General features: G+C 54.1%; 1 long non-coding RNA gene across 1 annotated transcript; it reads left to right on the top strand.

Moving 5' to 3' along the window:
- Window positions 1–465: 465 nt before the first annotated feature.
- LOC111553811 lies at window positions 466–2,041 on the top strand. The gene is made up of 2 exons (XR_002735071.1): window positions 466–739; window positions 1,922–2,041. It is a non-coding gene; the product is annotated as an uncharacterized LOC111553811 (long non-coding RNA).
- Window positions 2,042–21,064: the final 19,023 nt, after the last annotated feature.

Raw genomic sequence — 21,064 nt, 5'->3', positions numbered from 1 at the left:
TGCCACAAAAAGGAGAAAAGGCAAAGTCAGCAGCTAATAGAAATCGTTACTTGGGGAGGACGCCCCTAACCACGTCAGATCAAAGACGCTGACAGACTCTTCCCACCAAATGAATTCGCCTCTGAGCTCTTGGCATTGGGTCTAGCACTCTCTATCATCAACTGGAAAGTAAAATGCTTTGTTTTGCCTGAAAGACGTTCCCAGATGGCACATTGCCCTGCGTGCACCCCCTCGGCTGCGAGTCTGAAGGCATCGTGATCAACACCATGGTCAATCCGGATGGCTCAATCGCATCGCATCCGGCCTGCGTGAAAACACTTCACTTCTGACCTCCTTGACACCAGCGCCCAGAGCCGCCCCAGACGCCGCACACTGCACTTACCCTGGAGCGAGCGGGCGTGTCTGCCGGCGCTCATCCCCTGTGGCGTGTGGTTGCAGAGGGACAGCTGCCCCGTGTCCAGCTCCACGCCCCAGGTGCCCGCAGCGGCAGCAGTGCGCTGGGCTGTGTCTCTGCGCACTGGCTGGCTCCGGGCTGGGAAGTTTCAAGCATTCCCTTCTCCCCCTTCACACACTTAACCCTACCTTGTCTGGTTAAGAGGGATCCACACAAAATCAACCTTCTGCGTCAAGAGCTGCGTCCAGCTGCCTCAGAGGCACAGCGTCTGTTCCTGGCCCCACCTGGCTTTCACCATAAACTAGAACGAGCAGCCAAGGTCCAGGACGCTGCGGCTTTGCAAGGGTGAGCGGCTTTTCCCTAACCCACTGGGCTTTTTTCCTCCCAGGCGGCAGAGGGGTGCACCTGCTCCAAGGAATTTGGGGTGTCCAGCCCTCTGGTCTCTGGTGGGTCACCCTCGGTGGGGGCTTCCCCTGGAGAGTTTAACACTCAGACCCCACTCCAGGCTCAGCAAGGGGCACTGGTTGGGGGGGATTCCAGCCCACTCCTCAATTCTCTATGGGGACCCTCGGCCAGCCTTGGTGCTTTCAGAGCTCTGGTTTCCTCGTTCGTAGGAGATAAACAGCACCCAAAACTGAGCCGCAACCACTGAAGCAGGCTACTGCCAGGCGGAGTGCAGGTGCATCAGTGATCCTGCCTGCCTTCCCCTGAGCCCCGAGTCGCCGTTCCATCCACTTAAGGCGTCCTGGGCTCTCATGAGCTTCCAGGGAAACCGAGTCACAGGAATTTAATCATGGCCAAAATTTAGCCCATAAATAGCTATTGAGCGGCTTCATGCCAGATGGGGAGATGTGAGGGCGGGCGCAGGAGGAGGCGTGGGCACGTGCCCTGAGGGCAGCAGCACACCTTGCGCTCTCAGTTAGGTCTGGACGGCAGATTCGCGGCGCCTTTTCCCGCTTTCTACTTTCCTGTATTTTTGAAGTTTGCTACAATGAGCATATATTGCCTTTATAATGAGAAAACAGACATTTAAAAAATGTTTCAGAAGCCCGTCCTGACCGCCCCCTCATTTTCCCCAGACCCTCTTCCTTGGAAAGACCCTTCCATTGCTTCCACAGTGCTGTTTTCATACTCGCCCTTCAACAGGCACCTCCCACGGCCCGAGCGCCCCAGTTTCACACTCACCTTCTGACTGGCACCTCCCACGGCCCGAGCACCCCAGCAGCCCCCTTTGCTCCCCTGAAGCAGGTGTGGCCAGTGAGCCTCCGGGAGGGAGATGTGCCCGTCGTTATGGGGCCTCCGGCCTGCGTTCCCTGCACCTACACAAAAACTGACTCTCGCCTCCAGGAAGCTTCTAGAAAGGGCCCCAGCACTGTGGTCAGAACACAGAGTCCCAGCACACCAATTGGTGCACCCTCAGCCGCCCCTAAGTGAGGGGTCTGGCAGGGTCCACCTGGGTGACGCCCTCCCCCTTCAAAGCCCCAGGCTGCCGGGGCACCATCCCATTCTTTTGGGGACTTCGTACAGGTCGTTGACTCCAGGAGGGCAGGAACAGCACCCGACTGGGAGTCTGCAAGTGTGTGGGGTATGACATTCATCTCACATGCACAGAGCACACCATGAGTAAAGAATTCTCATCCTCTGGTATTTCTCTTCCTGTTTTTTGAATTAAGGTGAAACTCATTGCACATAAAATTAAGGTTTTAAACTATGACACAGTAGGTGGCATGAGGCGCATGCTGTACTATGCCTTCTGTTTACTTCCAAAGTCTTTTCATCATCCCCAAAGACCACCCAATGACTGCCCATCCCCACCAGCCCCAGACAACCACCCATGGGCCCCCGTCTGCTCTGCCATGTCACAGGGATGCAGCTGGCCACGTGTGGCCCTCGCGTCTGGCTTCTTCCACTTCCATGACATTCTCCAGGCTGGCCCACACCGCAGCATGGATGAGGCCCTCACTCCTCCGTGGCTGAGTCTGACTCCTCGGTGGGGAGAGGCCTCATGTTGGGTAAGCAGGCATCGGTCCACCCAAGGACATCTGGGTTGACTCCACCTTTTGGCCATTGGGGGAACCCTAGAGATAGAAGTGCCATTTTCACCCCGACCCACGGTGCTCCCCCTGAAGTCTGAGTCGGAACCACCCACCTCTCAACGGGTCCGGATGGCCCTATTCCTCCAGCGTTTCCAAGAACACGCCTGGCGCACATCGCCACCGGGTCTCGATCCAATGGAGGGACCCTGGGGCTGCTTCTAATCATTGTTCAACGTCTACCCTCTCTGTGCATGGCTCAGGAAGAAGGTGGGGTGGGAAAGAGAGGTCTCTGAGTGATCAGGTTGTCTTGGGGCTCCAGACGCTGCTCCCAGTGTTGGTCAACGTTGGTGGATTCCAAGGTCTAGAGCCTCTGTCGGCTCAGATGAAATATCTGAAGTTGGCACAAATGCAGCCATTCTCAGGTGGGGCCCCATCACCCTCAGGAAATCCCGGGCATCTTTGGGCAGCAGGGAGCTGGGCAGGTCCATCACCCTCAGGAAAGCCAGAGCATCTAGCCAGGAGCTGGACAGCTCCATCACCCTCAGGAAAGCCAGGGGATCTGGGCAGCAGGGAGCTGGGTGGATCCATCACTCTCAGGAAAGCTGGGGGATCTGGGCAGCAGGGAGCTGGGCGGGTCCCATCACCCTCAGGAAAGCCGGGGCATCTTTGGGCAGCAGGGAGCTGGGCGGGTGCATCACCCTCAGGAAAGCCAGGGTGTCTTTGGGCAACAGGGGGAGTCCCCCGTCATCCTGTGGACATCTGTCATTTGTGCAGAAGCCTTGACGTAAGATAGAAGCAACATTTCCTGGAAGTTTCTTACAAACTTAAACCAAGGACAGAGGATCCTAGAGGAATTGAGGGCTTTTCTGTCCACTTTAAGTGGAAAGAATTCTTTTTCATTCCTTTATCATCACCAAAGGTTGGATTTCAGAGCAAGTACTCAAGCACGTGGAGGAAGATGAGGGAGGGAAGATGGGAGGAGGGTGAGGAAATGTGGGCGTCTGGTTCCCTGGCTGTGCACTCAGGGGACCCTGGGGGACCACTTGCTTAACAGGCAGATGCCTCTGTGTGTCGCCGTCAAGTGAGGTTGTGGCTGAGCCTGGTTAACACTCGGGGCACCCATGCACGGCTGGAGCCTGCACAGTCTCTTGGTGACAGCAGTGACCACATGGCATCCTCCCGCAGGAACCATGTGGCTGGCTTTTATTCTCTCTATCCTTGGGCGGAAAGAGGAGGAAGAAGCGATGAGTCCTGGCCTTCTACCTTCGAGTAGGTCAGAAATGTTTTCATAAGATAAAAGTTACAACTGAAAGAAACAGCAGGTCTGGGCATAAAAACCCTGTTTTCAGCCTCGAGTGTGTGTGGGAGAGCGGGAGCTCAGGGTGTCTCTCCTGGGGGCCATGAAGCAGGAAGAAAGGGCTGTGGGGCCAAAGCCAGCTCCACTTTACATCTGGGTGCTGGGGCTGCCACAGCAAAGTGCCACAAACTGGGGGGTCCATGTGACAGAAATTCGCCCTCTCCCTCACTGGAGGCTAAGTCTTAGATCCAGTTGTTCCAGGGCTGTGCACCCTCTGAGGGCCCCAGAGAGGCCCCTTCCTGCCTCCTCCAGCTCCCAGCGGCTCCCAGGGTGGGGTGGCGTGGGCAGCCACGTGTTCAGAGCTCCCAGGTGTCTCCAGGGCTCCGCCAAGGCTGACACCCTGGTTGGCACTAGGACTCTGATTAGGATTTTGGACAAAGCATTTCCTCCACAGGCAGACACAGAGCACACCCCTGGGTAACAGCACGCCCAGCTTTTTAGAAAAGTCACCAAACACTGGCTGTCCAAGTGAGAATCAGTGAGATTGCAAAGTGGTTGTCATTGGTGAGGGTGTCAGATGGCCTGGTGTGTTTAAGTAACCAAAAGCAAGTCCGTCTGATACCTTGCATGTTGGAGGGGGTATTCCAGTGCTGGTTAGAATTAAAACCCAAAGCAGGTCATTGATTCTGATGGGAGTGCCCTGGCCCCAGGATCATTAAGAAGGGTTTCAGGGAGGAAAAACAGATGATACTGTCTGTCCCTGGTCCAAATTCATGGTGCATCCCCATTTCCATAGCAATTCCATGCAGGTCTTTTATATGCTGCTATATTTTGTATCAGTTGCTGTGCTGCTACACACTCCAAAACTTAATGGCTTAGAGAGCAAAAAATCACTTTTTATCTCTCACAGACTGTTAGCCAAGAAAGTGGGAAGTGCTCAGCAGGGCGGTTTTCCTCAGGGTCTCTCATGTGGTTTTATGTCAGCCAGGGCTGCATCACCTGAAGGCTCAGCTGGGGCTGGTGGCTCCCTCACAAGGTGGATGGGCTAGCACTGGCTGTTGGCTGAGGGCCCCAGTTACTCTCTGGGGCCTGCCTGAGTGTCCTCACCACATGGTGGCTGGCTTCTTCTAGAGTGAGTGAGCCAACAGGCCACGTGGAGGCTGCAATGCCATTATAATCCAGCCTCAAGGGGAAGTCACACATTGACCACCACTGTACTCTATGCTGACCACATAGACCAGCCCTGCTGTGTGGGAGGGGAGCACACATAGACAAATACAGGAGTTGGGGGGTCACTGGGGCCATCTGGGAGGCTTGCCACCATCACCCGTCCTGTTCCCTAAGTGACCTGCATCCCCAGGTTTCCTTTCTCAGCATTATGTGCCACCTTGAGGGGCTTGGAATGAGAAAAAGTATTGTTTTCAGACAGAAAGCATCTCTTTTATATTTAACAGCCCTTCCTTTAGTTTATCTCTTCCCTCTCTTACTTTATTTAAAAATAGCAAGAGGCCAGGTGTAGTGGCTTATGCCTATAATCCCAACACTTTGGGAGGCTAAGGTAGGTGGATTGCTTGAACCCAGAAGTTTGAGACCAGCCTGGGCAACATGGCAAAACCCCATCTCTCTTTTGTAATATTACTGTTTTTAAAAAATGAATAAATAAAATAAAGTGCAAGATATGCTACCCTCAGTGCCCTCCTTACAAAGCTTGCTAGCTTGATCAGCTGGTTGGGCCACTTTCCACATTACTGCAGGCCATGGTCTTGCTGATAGAATAAGAGTGCCTATTTCTGGTGGGGTTTGACTGAGCATTCTTGCCTGATGTCTCCTGAAGCTGTAGTCTTGCATCAGCTGGAGTTGCAGTCTCATTTGAAGGCCTGACTGGGGCTGGAGGAGCCACTTCCCAGGTCACTCCATCACACACTGGCCAGTGGTGCTGCTAGCCAGAACTCAGTTCTCTCCAAATGGACCCTGCCATGAGGCCACTTGAATATACAGCATGGTGGCTGGCTCCCCTCAGAGTGGATGACCCGAGAGACCAAGATAGAAGCTGTGGTGCCTTGTACAGCTCAGTCACAGAAGTCACATGCTGTCAGCTCTGTTATGTTCCATGGGTCACATGCATCAGCCCTGAGTCAATGTAGGAAGATGATAAACCCCAGGAGGTATGGGTCAGTGGGTTCACCTTGGAGGCCACAGAGCTGTCCCAGTGCTGTCCCAGAGGGGGATTCAGTGACAGGGCCAAAGGGATTCCAATGACTCAACCTGAGAATGACCAGATTAGACAGGACTGATCAGGCTAAGATGATGAAAGGCCGGTTGACATGACACATGGGACAGGCCCCAGACAGAGTCCCTGGATTGAAGTCTCCACCCTAGCACTTCCCACCTGGGGTCTGGGCTTCATCCATCGGCAAGGCAGAGATGATAGCGAAACCCAGCCTTCCTCCCACCTGTGTGCCGGATGATCAAAGGAGCAAACAAACAAAAAAAAAGCAAACAGAAAAGTGCCAAAGAGTCACACGATTATCACTTATTTTTGTTACTAGAATGACAAATCCCTTTAAAAATAAACAGCTTTCTTGGATATAATTAACATACTATACATTTCACCTATGTGAAGTGCACAATTCACTAGTCTTTAGTCTATTCAGAGTTGTGTGACCATCATCATTATAGAATAAGGTCTGATTGATGCTTGAGAGCTGACGACGATGATGATGATGATGGAGACAGAGTCTGCTCTGTCCACCAGGCTGGAGTGCAATGGTGCTATCGTAGCTTACTGCAGTGTCCACCTCCTGGGCTCAAGTGATCCTCCTGCCTTAGCCTTCCGAGGACTCCAGGCATGAGCCACCACACCCAGCAGATTTCTTTTTTTTTTTTAGTAGAGGTGAAGATTTGCTAAGTGGCCCAGGCTGGACTCAAACTTCTGAGCTCAAATGATCCTCCTGCCTTGGCCTCCCAAAGTGCTGGGCTTATTTTTAGACCATAATGAAAAGTTCCAGTTGATGTTACAGGAAGTGAGCCAGGGAACGCGTTACCCCCAGGCTCTAGGAACCATCAAGGTCAAGCTAGAAAAGGGCATCGGCAAGAAGGGGTGTCCGGAGGCGTTAGGGCTGCGCTCTTTGTGCAGAGAGAGTTCTGCTGCGTGGAGCAGCTGCACTCCCTTAGGGGTGGCCGGGTATGAGCGCTACGGCCTGTCCTCGAGGGTCCCACCTCTTCCCCAACTCCCCGGCATCCTAGTCAAGATTCAGGGGGTGGGACTTCCCCTGGAAACCTGGAAAGCAGGGAGCACCAACTGCCCATGGACGCTGGGAAGGAGGGAGTGTTGCCGCCCGTGGACCCTGAGAAGGAAGGAACGTTGCCGCCCGTGGACCCTGAGAAGGATCGAGCGTTGCCGCCCGTGGTCCCTGGCTGCGTGCCCTCCCCTTGGCTCCTCCACCCAAGAGGGAAGTCGAAGCTGTTTTTCCAAAGCTCTTTCTCCCCCACCTCCCCCAGCTTCCCTCTAAGAGTTCCTGCTGGTGTCCTCCGCCCCCAGTCCATGGTCCAGGAGCCAAGAATTCGTGGCAGACCCCGAGCACAGCTCGCCAAATCATTCGCTCATTGTTAGACATCTGGGGTTTTCAACTGTTTGTTTTCATAAAGGACACTCTAAATGCCCCTGGGCAGCGGCTCCTCTGGAGCTCCAGTCCGAGAACCCCGGGTGTGAAATTCTGTTCTCAGCTCTGCTCCTGCCCAGGCTGCTCTATCATCCCACGAGAGGCTGCAGTTGGAAGCCCCTTGATGCCCCGGCCTCCGTGGGTGTGAGCATCCCCAGCACCCAGACCTCGGCTTCTCGGTACCGTGTTCCATCCAAAGTGGCCAGGACTCCTGGGAGAAATGGCAAGCTCCAGTCTGGGAAGGGAAAACACCAGAGGCTTGTAGGAGATTGCGACCCTCCGGGGCTACTAGGCTGTGCTGGAGCACTCAGGAGCCTGCTTGGTGGGGAGGGGGGGAGGGGGGGGCTGAGGGTGCCAGGAGATGGCCTGGGGCACAAGCAGCCCTACAGCTCCGGCTCAGACAAGCAGCTGGAGGCCGGGCGGCGCAGGGACGTTCCCACGGCTTTAAAGGACGCCCCACAGAACACGGATTAATCATCATAGAGAGAAAGGACAACGTTGCAGGGGAGCTGCAGACGCAGCATCGATAAAACCGTCGGATTCATGTCACCAGAGACGGCCCACGTGAGATTTTACACCCCCCGCCAGGACACCCGCGGAAGCGCAGCCTCGCCCCCTGCTGTCCCTGCCCACCCAGGATCTCATCACCAGGCATCGAGAGGCAGACCCAGCCGAGGGTATCCTGCAAAGCAGCCCGAGTGCCCACAGCATGGAGGGGCCAGGAGCCAGAACACGCTGACAGAGATGGAGGAGAGAGGGCGGCTTGGGGCAGGGCGTGATGCCCGCAGATTCCCCTCTCAGAACCTCGTGGGGACAATGGCCAGGCTGCAGTGCGGCCTTGCACGGACCTGTCCATTCCCCGATTCTGACGGTGCTGAGGGCTTGCGAATGTCTTTGTGTGCAGCAAAACACGCCAAAGAGCCCGGCTGTGTGGACCGCGGTGCAGCCCCCCACGGGCCTCTCCCAACCTGAGCGGCGCCCTCCTGGCCACTGGCCACTGCTGCCTGAGACCCTGCCCCAGCAGAAGGCACAGGCTGGGGCGGGCCTGCCAGCGGGAACCAGGTTGGCGAGGAGGGGCCTCCCAGGGCCGAGGCATCTGAGCAGCACCCTGCAGGACGGGCAGGCCCCTCATGCCCCAGGCACCCGCACAGGGCCTGCGATCTCATGCATTCGAATGGTACTGCATGGGCCAGGGTGTCCCGGGGGATCCTGTCGGGTGCCCTCCTCAGCTCTTCCACCTTCCACAGTAAGTACTTCGACAGTACGGCTCATGGTCACCCCAAGTCCCCGAGAAGGAAAGGGAGCGACGCCATGGAGATGGGAGGCCAGCCCTGCGAAGGGCACCATAGTCCTGGGCACCACCTCTCCTGGGGAATGGGGGCTTGGGCTTCTTCTCCTCCTTCCTCCCTCCCTCCTCCCTCTGACTTGCACCCCCAAATTGCCAGTATCACCTCCTCGCAACAACCCCAAACATTCGGACATTGATTTGTGTTTCCTGCATGGGGGCAGAAACCCTCCTGTTCCAGAACCGCCGGGCCCCCACATTGCCCCATGGGCAGGGACCCATCTCACTCCCCCACCCCATTGGCCCACAAGGCTCTGGCCCCACCCCCATGGCTGCTTGGTGAAATGACAGCCCCGCTCTGCCAGAAGCCAGGGAAGAGGAAGGGGCTAGGGAAGGGAGTCCAGCTGAGGAGCCCTGTGAGCCCCTCTAGGAGCCTGGCCCTGGCTGGAGAGAGCAGCACTGGGATGAAACACACTTGATTCACGGTGGCACAGGGTTGCCATCTGCAGTGCTCGTGCTAAACTCCAGCAAAGAGCAGATGCAGGCTTTCCTCCCTGGGTCAGCGGCCCCGGGCCTGGAATCAGCTACGCCCACTGTGCTGAGATCAGCTTTGAAAAGCCCCCATTGCAGACCTGCGGCAAAGGCCGGGGGAAGCTGGAAGCGAGGCTAAGGCTGCTCTGCTGTGATCAGCCTGGCCTGGGGCGCCCTGGGGGATTCCTGAACCGCCTCCTACACCCCTCCCCGACCCCCAGTATGAGGCCCTCACTCAGGCATGCCTGGGCCCTGGAGGCGGAGAGCCTGGGACTCCACGGAGAAGCCGTGCCCTGCGCCCACTCGGCCTGGCCGGGAGCCGGGGCCCTGTGTGGTCACACCTGGAGGGCCTCACCAGCAGCGGCGGGGGCAGACTCTGTGGGGGCACCCCCTCCTCCAGCAGGGCTGGCCCAGTGGGGTGGGAGGATGTGGTGGAGGGCATGACCTCTAGGAGGAGTTTGGCTGGAGCAGCCCTGGGGGGCAGCCAACTGCTGGGCAGGGGCTCCTGTGGCCCATTTCCCATGACAGGCGGCCTGGCCGGGAGGGACGCGCAGTTTCCACCACCTGAGCCCAGCTTCCAGCCCCGGGTGTTCAGGCTATTGGGTCCGAGGCGCCCTGTCGCTTATTCCAAGAGTTGGCAGCCGGCAGGGTCTGAGGGCCACCGAAAGGGAAACGTGCCCCAACTCAGACCCCCTGGCCACAGGCAGGCGGCCTCGGCTCACTCCTCTCCTCTGGGTCCTTCGCCCGCAGTGACGGCTCCACACCCAGCACCTTCCTGTGTAAGAAGTCAGGGAGTTCGAGACGAGATCGAGGCTGATCTGGGCCTTGTGTGGCTCCTGCTCATAGAATCCTGGGGGCCGTTTCAGGCAGAGCCTCAGGACACGGAGAAAGCTCAGTCTCCCGGCTGCCCCGCCAGGCAAGAGGGTCCAGTGGTGGAGGGAATCCAGGGGCCATGGTCCTCACCCCACTGTCAGCGCTGGCAGACCCCAACACTCATCCCCCAGCCCCAGGCACACAACCCGCCCTGCCGCGCCTCTCCGGGCCCTGCCACAGCGGGTGTGTTTGGTGCTGCTGGGGTGGAGTCGGGGGCCAGATCCCATCGTGAATTTGACAGAAAAGGAAATGGGCTCCGAGAGCAGGTGAGGCTCAGCCAGGGCCCCGCGGCTCTCACCCAAGGGCTGGACTCCAACCTTCCTGGCCCAGCTCTGTTTCCCGAGCTGTGGAAAACGCCTGTCCACCCGGCATGGCTGGGTAGTGCCTGCTTCCCCCACACCAGCCACAGGCCGGCTCCCCAGTCCTCTGTGGGAGGGTTGCTGGTCTCTGTTAAAAACCCCCCAGGTGACTTGCATGGTGCCAGGGCCTGTGCCCCCGGGAGACACTCTGGGGAGGGGTCCCCACCAGGAAACCTCAGTCCAAGCTGCCCAGCCAAGGCCGGGCACGGCTGTGCCGGCACAGGAAGGCAGGGAGGGGTCTCCAGGGCAGGCGGCTCTCCCCTCGGCCCAGTCCCGTGTGAAGTGCTCAGCCCAGGTGGGATCGTGCTTCCCACTCAGCCTCTCCAAGTCGCCGAAGGTCCTGCTGCTTCCCCAAATGACTTCTGTCCTGAGCCGTGGGCTCCTGATCACGCACCTACCTTGCACGGCCTGAACAAGAGTCTGCGCCAGGGACCCCGCTCGGGAGGGACACAGAGGAAGCCAAGGGCCCACACAGGTGAGGGGGTCTCGTGTCTGAGCTCACCCAGCCCAGGCTCAGCAGCAGCCTCAGAATTTCCTGGCATCTGCTTGCCTGTGTTGCAACCCAAGTGGGGTGTGCGCGCCGCCTGAGAGAGAAAACACTCGGGGAGGATTATGTAAGCGCTTTCCTCCCCAGCACAGGGCCGTCTTGGGCACACTGAGACCAGACCATGTGCAAAAGCACTTCGGGAGAGTGGCAGGAGCTGAGCTGCCTGAGAGGGATTAACCCCTTCCGGGATGCTGGTGGCTCGTCCTGGAGAACGTGGGACTGGTCAGGATTGCAGCACGCGGAGGGGTGGAGTGTGAATGTGGAGGCACCGGTGCTGTGTGATTTCCCACAAGTTGTCTAACCTCTCTGTGCCTTCATCGCCTGACTCGGCTGTTTCCAATGCAGCTGATTTTAATAGCACCTGTTTCATGAGGCCACAGCCAGGATTCCTGAAGGCAAAGCACAGAAAGCCCTCAACACGGTTTGAGGCTCCAGGCAAGGCTCAGCTGACAGTAGCTGAAAACAGCAGTTCCAGCCACCGAGTCGCCCACCCTGCCCACCACAGAACGAACAAGGATTTCCAGCTTTGCTCGGATTTGTGGGGACCACTGGGTTTGGACTTCAGGAAAAGCTCATTTGCCTTTGGGCGGAAGCGACCACAGCTGGGGTCACCTGAGGTGGGGACAGGAACCTCTCATTGGCTAATGCGGGACCTGGGGAGGGGCCGTCTGTGTGGGGCAGCTCTGGACGCAGACCTGTCGATACCTGTGAAAGCTGTCAGGCTGAGCCACCGTCCAGCAAGCGAAGAGACCACACTGGACCACTGTGGAGTCACTTGGCTAGCCCCACCCGGGTCCTCATAGCCCTCGTGTGTCCCAACTCCGAGCAGGCGGCCGACAGTGCACCCTGACAAGGCACGCGTGTACCATCGGGGACACCTGCTTCTTTAAAGTGATCGGATGGTGCCCAGGACCATAAGAACCAGCCTCACAGCAGGGTGCCCAGCCTCCTTCTCCCTCCACTGTTAACTTTTTTGCCAAGATTCCAAAAATGAAGCTGCAGCCGAAAATAATTTCTTTTTCTTCGATAGCCCAAATTAATGATGGTGTAGAGATTTTCCCATCATGAGAACTGCGGGCTCCATTTGTAGTAGGCCCAGGGGGTGACACGTCGGAGGTTGGGGTGCCTTGGGGCCAGAGCCCAGAGGAGAACCCACGTTGGTGTTCTAGTAACGTGAACCCTCATAAGATCTTCAGGACAGCAGAGGCAGCGGAGACGCCGGCGGGCAGGGGAGAGCCGGCCCGGCCAGTCCCTCAGGAATGAGGTTCGGTCCTATTCTAGCTCAAAATGATAAACCTCATCTCAGATGGCTGCTTGTGACTCCAAGAGACCACCAGGCCCCGGCGATAGCCAGAGCGGTACCCAGCATACCAATCCCGCCCACCTGCCTGGCGTGGCTGGGAGACGCGGCCGGGTGGTCTCTGTCTCTCCCTCCCTCTTTCACTGCTCCCTGAAGGCAGCATCTAAAGAGGCTGAGGCTGTCCTGTTGCTGCCCTGACCTCTGGGGAGAAGCCCGCAGTTCTGATTACGGATCTCAGACGGGGAAGCGCACAGGAGGCCTCAGGTGGCCGGGCTATGCTGCTTCTCCCTGGACGGGCAGAGGTGGCACATAGGAGGCACTTCACAGGTGACTAAGGAGACATAGACTCGAGGCCTGGGGGACTGCAGTGTCCCGTGAATCCCAGCTGCGGCTATCAGGCCCACGGATGGGAGAGCCAAGGGAGAGGCTCAGCTGGGCAAGGGGATGAGAGCGGGCGGGGACACTGCTGGGAACTCCCTTCACCGCATGGCCAACAACATGCGTAAGCGAACAGGGCGGGAGAGCTGTGTGTGGCCTCAGGCAGTCACTCAGCCTCTCCGCCCGTTTTCCTGGTCTGTAAAATGGACGGAAACGCCCGCCCCGTGGTGTTCTTTGGGCAGTTTCTATAAACGCTTGGCCCAGCCTCCCCGGCACACGGCTGCTATCTGGGGCACTGTTATTTTCATCCCTGCCCCTGCTGTTTGCTTAGACTTTCCCTGACTCCAGTGAAATCAGCCTCCACAGGCATTTCGTCAGCCCCTTGTTCGTCCACAACACGGCTAGGCAGGTGCGCCCAGGGGGTCTGAGGCTTTAACGGACTTTAAATGTATGTCCCTGCAGCAAACAGGTTTCTGTACAGCCCGAGAGCAGCAAGGTTCGGGGCTTGAGGGGCAAAGATCCAAGGATGCTGGAGCCAGGGATGGGGCTGTAGTCACGGGGCTGTGGGGGAAGCGGGGAAGGAGGGCCCACCCTGGCAGGACCTCCTACAGCCGAGTCCACGGGGAAGCCAGCCTGCAGGCCTGGGGTGGGGGCACAGGGAGCCCACCCAGCAACACAGGGGCAACCCGGAAGTGGACGGAGAACCCCAGCGGCTCTATCACAAGGCCACACACGTGACACGCATCTCCCGGGACCGGGACTCCGGCTCTTAGAGGGCCACTTACAGAAAGGAGCCCTCTCCTTACACAGAGTTTGCTACCCTTGGTTTCACCGCTGTGCCAACGTTTGAAATCAGAACGGGTTTCCTCCCCACACCGTGTGTACAAATGCCTGGTGTTCTTCAAACGTGTGATGTCGTTTCCGCACTGGGTGACTGGTCTCGGTTTGCCCACCACACTCACGCACGGCTGCTGGATCCTGATGGTCTCAGATCAAGCCCCCCGGGGAAGATGGGCTGGGCAATCTGTCATCCATGGCGCGCCTTCGAGCCGGACGCAGCCAAGGTCTAGTCTGACTCCAGGACCAGAGATGGAGGGGAGCTTGTCACAGCCCCCATGCCATTCTGCTGAGAGGCACCCCCGCCCGGTGCCAGGCTGACGTCCACGCCTTCCTGCTGTTCCCACCAGCTGAGCTGACCCACTTTCCATGGCCGCCTGCCGCCAAGCACCCAGAGAGCTTGCTCTTGCCCATCTGCCCGCGGCCCAGCTGCTGGGGGAGCCAGGCGGACCCCCGCCCACGTGGGGGAGCAGAGGGAGGCGAGCGCGCGGCGGTGGGTAAGGGGATGTGGCTGAGGTGCCTGTGGGGTTTCTTTTGATTGCTCTGGCTGCTGAACAGGGAGGCGTCCCCATCAGCGGAGTGGAGGTGGAGAGGCGATGCACAGGTTCAAGGCAAAGGGAAGGGAAGTGGGGCCGCCAGGCGGCATGAAGAGGTCGCCTGGAAACCTGTGGTTTCACGGCAAAAATGCAACCAGGTGTGTGCTGCTTCTCCAGATCTCAGGTCCAGGGCAGGCGAAGGTTCCTGTCATCTCAGTTTGGGGCTTTGTCTAGATGAGTCCTCGGAGGCGCGAAGGGGTTGAGGGTGTGCCCATGCAGAGGGGAGCCGTGGGTCTGCGCCCCGGGCCCCGCTGAAGGAGGGGCCAGGGGAGCCAGCTACAGGGGAGACGGCAGGGCAGGGGTCAGCGCAATGTGCTCTGCAGTCCACAGATGCGGGACGGGGCTCCCTTAATTTAGGTCTTCTTTAACCTCTTTCAGTAAAGTTTTATGATTTTTTTTCCCATAAACACCTTTCGCATCTTTTACGAGTTATTTCTTGACATTTCTATATCTTAAAGCTTTTTGAACGGTGGCTTTTTAAAGCTTCCTTTTCGCATGACCGCTGATGACGGAAACGCAATGACACCTTGTATATTGACTTTGATCCCCCAAAACGTGCTGATGTCTCTTAATAGTTCTGATATTTATCCCTGGGAAATATATTAGGTTATCTTTGGAAATCGTTTGGAGTTTTCTAGAACACAGTGACATCACCTGCGAATAGCGAGTTTTGTCTTTTCGTTTCCACAGTGTGCCTCTGGCTTGTTTTCTTTTCTTTCTCTGCTCCCAAGACCTCCACACAGTTGAACAGAAGCTGGAAAAGCGGCACCCAGCCCTGCTCCCGACGTTGGGGATGCCTGCTGCGGCTGCAAGGCTTCTGTGGAATCTCTTGATCGAGTCAAAGGAATTCCCTTTTTTTATTTTCTAGAATTTTTTTTTTTTTTAAGGAGATGGAGTCTCGCCCTGTCACCCAGGCTGGAGTGCAATGGCGTGATCTCAGCTCACTGCAACTCTGCCTCCCAGGTTCAAGCAATTCTCCTGCCTCAGCCTCCCCAGTAGCTGGAATTACAGGTGCCCGCCACCACACAAGGCTATTTTTTTGTATCTTTAGTAGAGACGGGGTTTCACCATGTTGGCCAGTCTGGTCTTGAACTCCTGACTTCCAAAGTGCTGGGATTACAGGTGTGAGCCACCACGCCCGGACTTTTTTTTTTTTTAAGCCTTTTTCTTGGATGCTGAATTTTCTCAAAAGCTGCGTCTGCTTCTGCTGTGAGGATCACATGAATTTCTCCTCCTTTAATCTGTCAGTGTGTTGAGTCACACTGAGTGATACGCTAAGGTCAAGCCAAGCTGCAGACACAGCCCAAACACGTGTCATGGTGAAAATCTAAAGGACTGAGATTGTTGTATTATTGGAAACTGTTATGATTAATAAGAGAGCTTAACAAGGATATAGAATACAAGATATGACACCTGATTGAATCCAGCCACAGTTAGTTACCAAATGAGATTGTCTACTGCTAGATTTGGTTTGCTAATATTTTGCTTAGAATTTATCGGAGTAGGAGGCTGAGGCAGGAGAATCGCTTGAACCTGGGAGGCAGAGGTTGCAGTGAGCTGAGATTGTGCCACTGCACTCCAGCTTGGGCAACACAGCAAGACTCCTTCTCAAAAAAAAAAAAAAAAAAAAGTATCTGAGTAAGATTAGGCTGTAATTTTTTTCTCTCTGCTGATGTCTTCAGATTTTGATGCCAAAGAAATGCTAGCCTCGAAAAATGAGTTGGGGGATGTCCACCTCTTTCTGCTTCCTGGAAGAGCTTGTGAAGGAATGGAGTCGTTTCCTCCTTCGGTGTCTGGTGAACACACGTCATTTGGGATCTTTTCCTCCCTATTTTCCAGTTCCCCTCCTCCCTCCTCAGAGGTGTCTAATCTGTATTATACCTATGTACTGAATTCTTAATTTTGATAATTCTATTTTCTAGTGACAGAGCTACTGTTTGGTACTTTTTAAAAGTGTCCAGTCCATCGCTGTCGGTCTGTTTCTATTCTCTGTTATTTCCATAGGTTTTCATTTGTGTTGTTTTCTCTCCTTTGCCTGATTGTTTCTGTGTGCTGGACATCGTATATGCAAAATTGCTCACGGACATAATTTAGCATTATCTTCCTCTCAGAAGGATTAGTATTTGCTTCTGCCTGGCAGCTGGGGACACCAGCTGTGCAAGACCAGGTCAGTCCAGGGTTGTCACTGGGGCGATGTGAAGCGGAGTGGCAGCCCCGGGAGACTCAGGGTGCAGCCCTCCCAGGATTCGGCCCAATGGGAAGGGGTCCACTAGGGCCCTCGACCTTGGTAGCCCCAGGTCCCAGTGCCCATCCCCCTGGCTGCGAGGCTGGCCAAGGCCCCACACACCCACCCAGGCAGCACTTGAAAGGGCAGCCCCCAGCCCAGGAGAAAAGTGAGCCCCAGGGCCGCCCCGACGTCCAGGCACTCTCCTTGCCCGGACCCTTGACTAGGAAGGCTGCACTCCCCCGAGACCCTCAGCACATTTGTACGTTTCAGTCAGCTTTCCGTTGACCCCGAGGAGGGCCTGCGGGCACTGCCGAGCAGACGCACCCAGGCCAGGCCCCCGTCCTTTCTTGCCTTCTTTTGGACGGACCAAGTATTTTTCTAATTGTAGCTTTCCCTCTACTAGTGTGGAAGTTACATACTCTGGGTGTAGCCTTTAACGGATAAGGGATTACGACTCAATGGCGCCAAGTCTAAATGTATTCACTTCCTATCATCTTCCTGAAGTTTCTTTTACATATGCTAATTCTTATCTTTTTCTCTTTTTAAGTCCCACAAGGACTCTTCTTTCAGAAATCCAGTTTTTGGTCTGCCCACCTATTTATCACTTCCCCCACTCTTCCTCCCTTCCCCATCTCGGATCCTCTGTCTGGAACTGCAGTCCTCCCGCTTCATGTACAGTCTTACAGCGTCTCCTAGTGCAGGTCTGCCCGTGGCCAGTTTGGCCCTTTATATTTTAAATTTTTTTTTAATTGAAGAATGACACTGTGAAGTGTGCAGATCATAGCACGCTGTCTCACAAAGTGAATACACCCAGACTGGGAAACAATGCCAGCCTCCGGAAGCCCCCCGCCTCGCTCATTCATCCCTGCCTCCTCTCGCTCTATGGAGAAGAATGTCTCACCCAGTGACGATTTCATCGGTTTCTGAAAGGATCACACCGCATGTCTACATCTCACACCACACACGTCCAACTAGCTGGTGTGACCGTGGGAGCCGCAAGCCACTCCTTTAGGTTGCTGCAAAGTCTTCCACGGACGAGCAGCAGCTCTGTGTTGGTGTGGGCGTCTGAGGTTGTCCAGGATCGGGCTGACCATGGCTGCTGAGGTCATCCTGGTAGTGTCTCCTGAAGCCCGCTTGCCGCTTCTGATGGGCAGACCCGCTGTGGGCTGCTGGAGCCTCGGTGGCCTGGGCTCACTTGGCAGAAGGCGCCGCACCGTCTTCCACCCCACCAGGGTGTGCAGGAGGCCCAGCTGCTCACACCCTCCATGGCGCTGGCCTTTTACACATAAGGGATTCTGGTGGTTTTAATTTGACCCATGAAGTTGAGCACTTTTTCACGTTTACTGGCCATTTGGGGACCTTCTCTTAGGTGACTCTTCATGTCTTTGGCCTTTTTTCTTTTTTTGGTAGAGGGGAAAATTCACTAACTGTTAGATAACCCAGCAGCAATGAAGGCAGGCAGGCTTCTGAGGAGGATCAGGAGGTCTTAGTATCTGCTCCTGGCAGAACAGCGTCCAGAAATTAACTCATATATATATAACCGATTTTTTTTTTTTTTTTGGAGACAGAGTCTCACTCTGTCACCCAGGCTGGAGTGCAGTGGCGCGATCTCTGCTGATTGCAGCCTCCACCTCCCAGGTTCAAGTGATTCTCCTGCCTCAGCCTCCCAAGTAGCTGGGATTATAGGCACACACCACATGCTTGGCTAATTTTTGTATTTTCAGTAGAGACGGTATTTTGCCATATTGGCCAGGATGGTCTCAAACTCCTGACCTCAAGTGATCTGCCCACCTCGGCCACATTTTCTTTATCCAGTCTCTCACTGATGGGCATTTGGGTTGGTTCCATGCCTTTGCTATTGTGAATAGTGCTGCAATCGACATACGTGTGCATGTAAATTAGTTCAGCCATTGTGGAAGACACGTGTCAGTTCCTCAAAGATCTAGAACCAGAAATACCATTTGATCCACCAATCCCATTACTGGGTATATACCCAAAGGAATATAAATCATTCTATTATAAACATGGCAATTTCCACAAAAATCTCTGCTTGGATTTTCACTGAAATGGCAGTGAATGTACCATTAAGAGAAAAATGATCATCTTTATGATATTGAGGCTTGCATTCACCAACAGGCTACATGCCTCCTCCATTTTTTTTTTTTTCAGGTTTTCTTCACTTTCCTAATATTTTATAGCTTTCTGCCCCAGACATCTTCTGTTAGATTTGTTTCTACATAGTTTAAATTTCTTAGTGTCTATAATAACATTTGTAAGTGATTATTACTGTTTGTTTCTGGAATTTAGAAATATAATCAGTTTTTTGTATGTTGGCCTTGTGGGCAGGAATCTTGTAAATTCACTTATTAATGGTTTGCTTGTGAGTTCCTTTGGATTTTCTTCACATATAACCATATCACCTGTAAATACTGACAGCTTCGTTTCTCATTTTAAAGACTTTTAAGCCTTTTTTTTTTTTTTTGAGACAGAGTTTCACTCTTGTTGCCCAGGCTGGAGTGCAATGGCACAATCTCGGCTCACCACAACCTCTGCCTCCTGGGTTCAAGTGATTCTCCTGCCTCAGCCTCCCGAGTAGCTGGGATTACAGGCATGTGCTACCACGCCCAGCTAATTTTGTGTTTTCAGTAGAGACGGGGTTTCTCCATGTTCCTCAGGCTGGTCTTGAACTCCCAACCTCAGGTGATCCACCTGCCTCAGCCTCCCGAAGTGCTGGGATTACAGGCATGAGCCACCGCACCCGGCCCTTTTAAGCCTCTTTTCGTGCCTTGGTGTGCGAGCGCATTGTGGTGAGGGCAGCCATCTTTGTCTGTTACATCTCGGGGAGCGGCGGGGGATGGTGGGGGCAGTTCTCCGCTTTCCACCTTTGAATGGGCTGCTTGTTGTAGATTTCTTATAGATACCTTTGATCAAACTAAGGAAGATCCTTTCTATTCCTGGTTTGCTGAAGGTTCTCTTAACCCATTTCTGCCTGAGGCCGCCTACCGCTGGGCAATGAGCTCGAGCAGTAGGATATAAAGAATTCCCACATGCTTGGCGTTCCAATAATGGAACACTAGGCATAGTTCATCATGCATGGGTGTTGAAGTTTACAAATTATTTTCTGCATTTATTAAGATAACCATATAGTTTACCTCTTTTGTTAGTGTGATGTAATACATTGGCTTTTAAAATAGTATACCAACTTTGCATTCCTGGACCCAACTTGATCATGATAGATCATCAATGTCACTGGATCAGGGTTATTCATACTTTGTTTAGGGTTTGCTTGGGATGTTCAAGAGAGACACTGGCCTGGATTTTCTTTTTTTCTTTCAAACAACCTTGTCGGGTTTTGGTGTTAGGGTTACGTTGCCTCATGAAACAAGATGAGAAATGAGAGTCTCGTGTTTTTTGTTTTTTTTCGTAACAGTGAAATGCTGAGCCTGGAGTTTTTCTTTGTGGCAAGATATAGGTAAGATTTCCAAAAGACAGGAGCTAGTAAGATGTTCTGTTTCTTTTTATAGCAGTTTTTTTCCTAGTAATTTGTCAATTGCATCTAACGTTTCCAACTGACTTTTGAGACAGTCTCAAGTTTTTATGTCTGAAGGGTTCCTAGATTCTGACATTGTAATCTGTCCCTGCTCTCTTTTCTCTGACTAGTGTACCAGGGCTTTCTCAAGTGTACCAATCTCAAAGAATCCTATCGGGTTTTGTTGGTTGTATCTACCCTACGTTTTGTGCCTCATTTCATTAATTTTTCCTTGTCTTTAAGCTTTTCTCTAACACAACTCTCGATATTCCCTGAGTTTTGACCAACTTGCATTTGTCATTCAATTACAAATACGTTCCCATGTCCAGTGTTCTTTCTTATCTGACCTAGGGGTTATGTAAATGTTTGTTATTTAATTCCCAAACATTCAGGGATTTTCTACTTTTCTTCTCATTAATTTTTGCCTTAATTCTATTTGGTCACAAAACACATTCTGCAGGCTGCCATCCTGTGGTGTTGAGGTGGATTCACATTCTAGTGGGTGGGAATTTGGAGAAGAGCGTGTTCCCTGAGGTTGCTGGGTGTGACATTCCTCACACGTGGCTTGGATCAAGGTGTTCATCACCTTGCTGCAGTACCTTGCATCTCTACAAACGTTTTCTATGCCTTGTTTCTGAAGTGTTTGTCATAGTGAATTCCAGGACTTAAAATTGCACGATCCTTGCTGGGCACAGTGGCACACGCCTGTAATCCCAGCTACTCAGAAGAGTGAGGTGGGAGAATCACCTGAACCCAGGAGGCAGAGGCTGCAGTGAGCTGAGATCGCACCACTGCACTCCAGCCTGGGCAACAAGTGCAACACTCTGTCTCAAAACAAACAAACAAACAAAAACACAAGGCCGTGCGTGGTGGCTCATGCCTGTAATTCCAGCACTTTGGGAGGCCGAGGCAGGTAGCTCACGAGGTCAAGAGATTGAGACCATCCTGGCCAACATGGTGAAACCCCATCTCTACTAAAAATACAAAAATTAGCTGGGCATGGTGGCGTGTGCCTGTAATTCCAGCTACTCGGGAGGCTGAGGTGGGAGAATCACTTGAACCCGGGAGGCAGAGGTTGCAGCGAGCCGAGATCGTACCACTGCACTCCAGCCTGGGAGACAAGAGTGAAACTCCGTCTCAAAATAAATAAATAAATAAATAAATAAATAAATAAATAAATAAATAAATAAATAAATAAATAAATAAATTGCAC

Source organism: Piliocolobus tephrosceles, chromosome 17 (genome assembly GCF_002776525.5).
Source record: "Piliocolobus tephrosceles isolate RC106 chromosome 17, ASM277652v3, whole genome shotgun sequence".
In the NCBI taxonomy this organism is placed as follows: domain Eukaryota; kingdom Metazoa; phylum Chordata; class Mammalia; order Primates; family Cercopithecidae; genus Piliocolobus; species Piliocolobus tephrosceles.
This window is presented reverse-complemented; position numbering and strand designations above follow the sequence as displayed.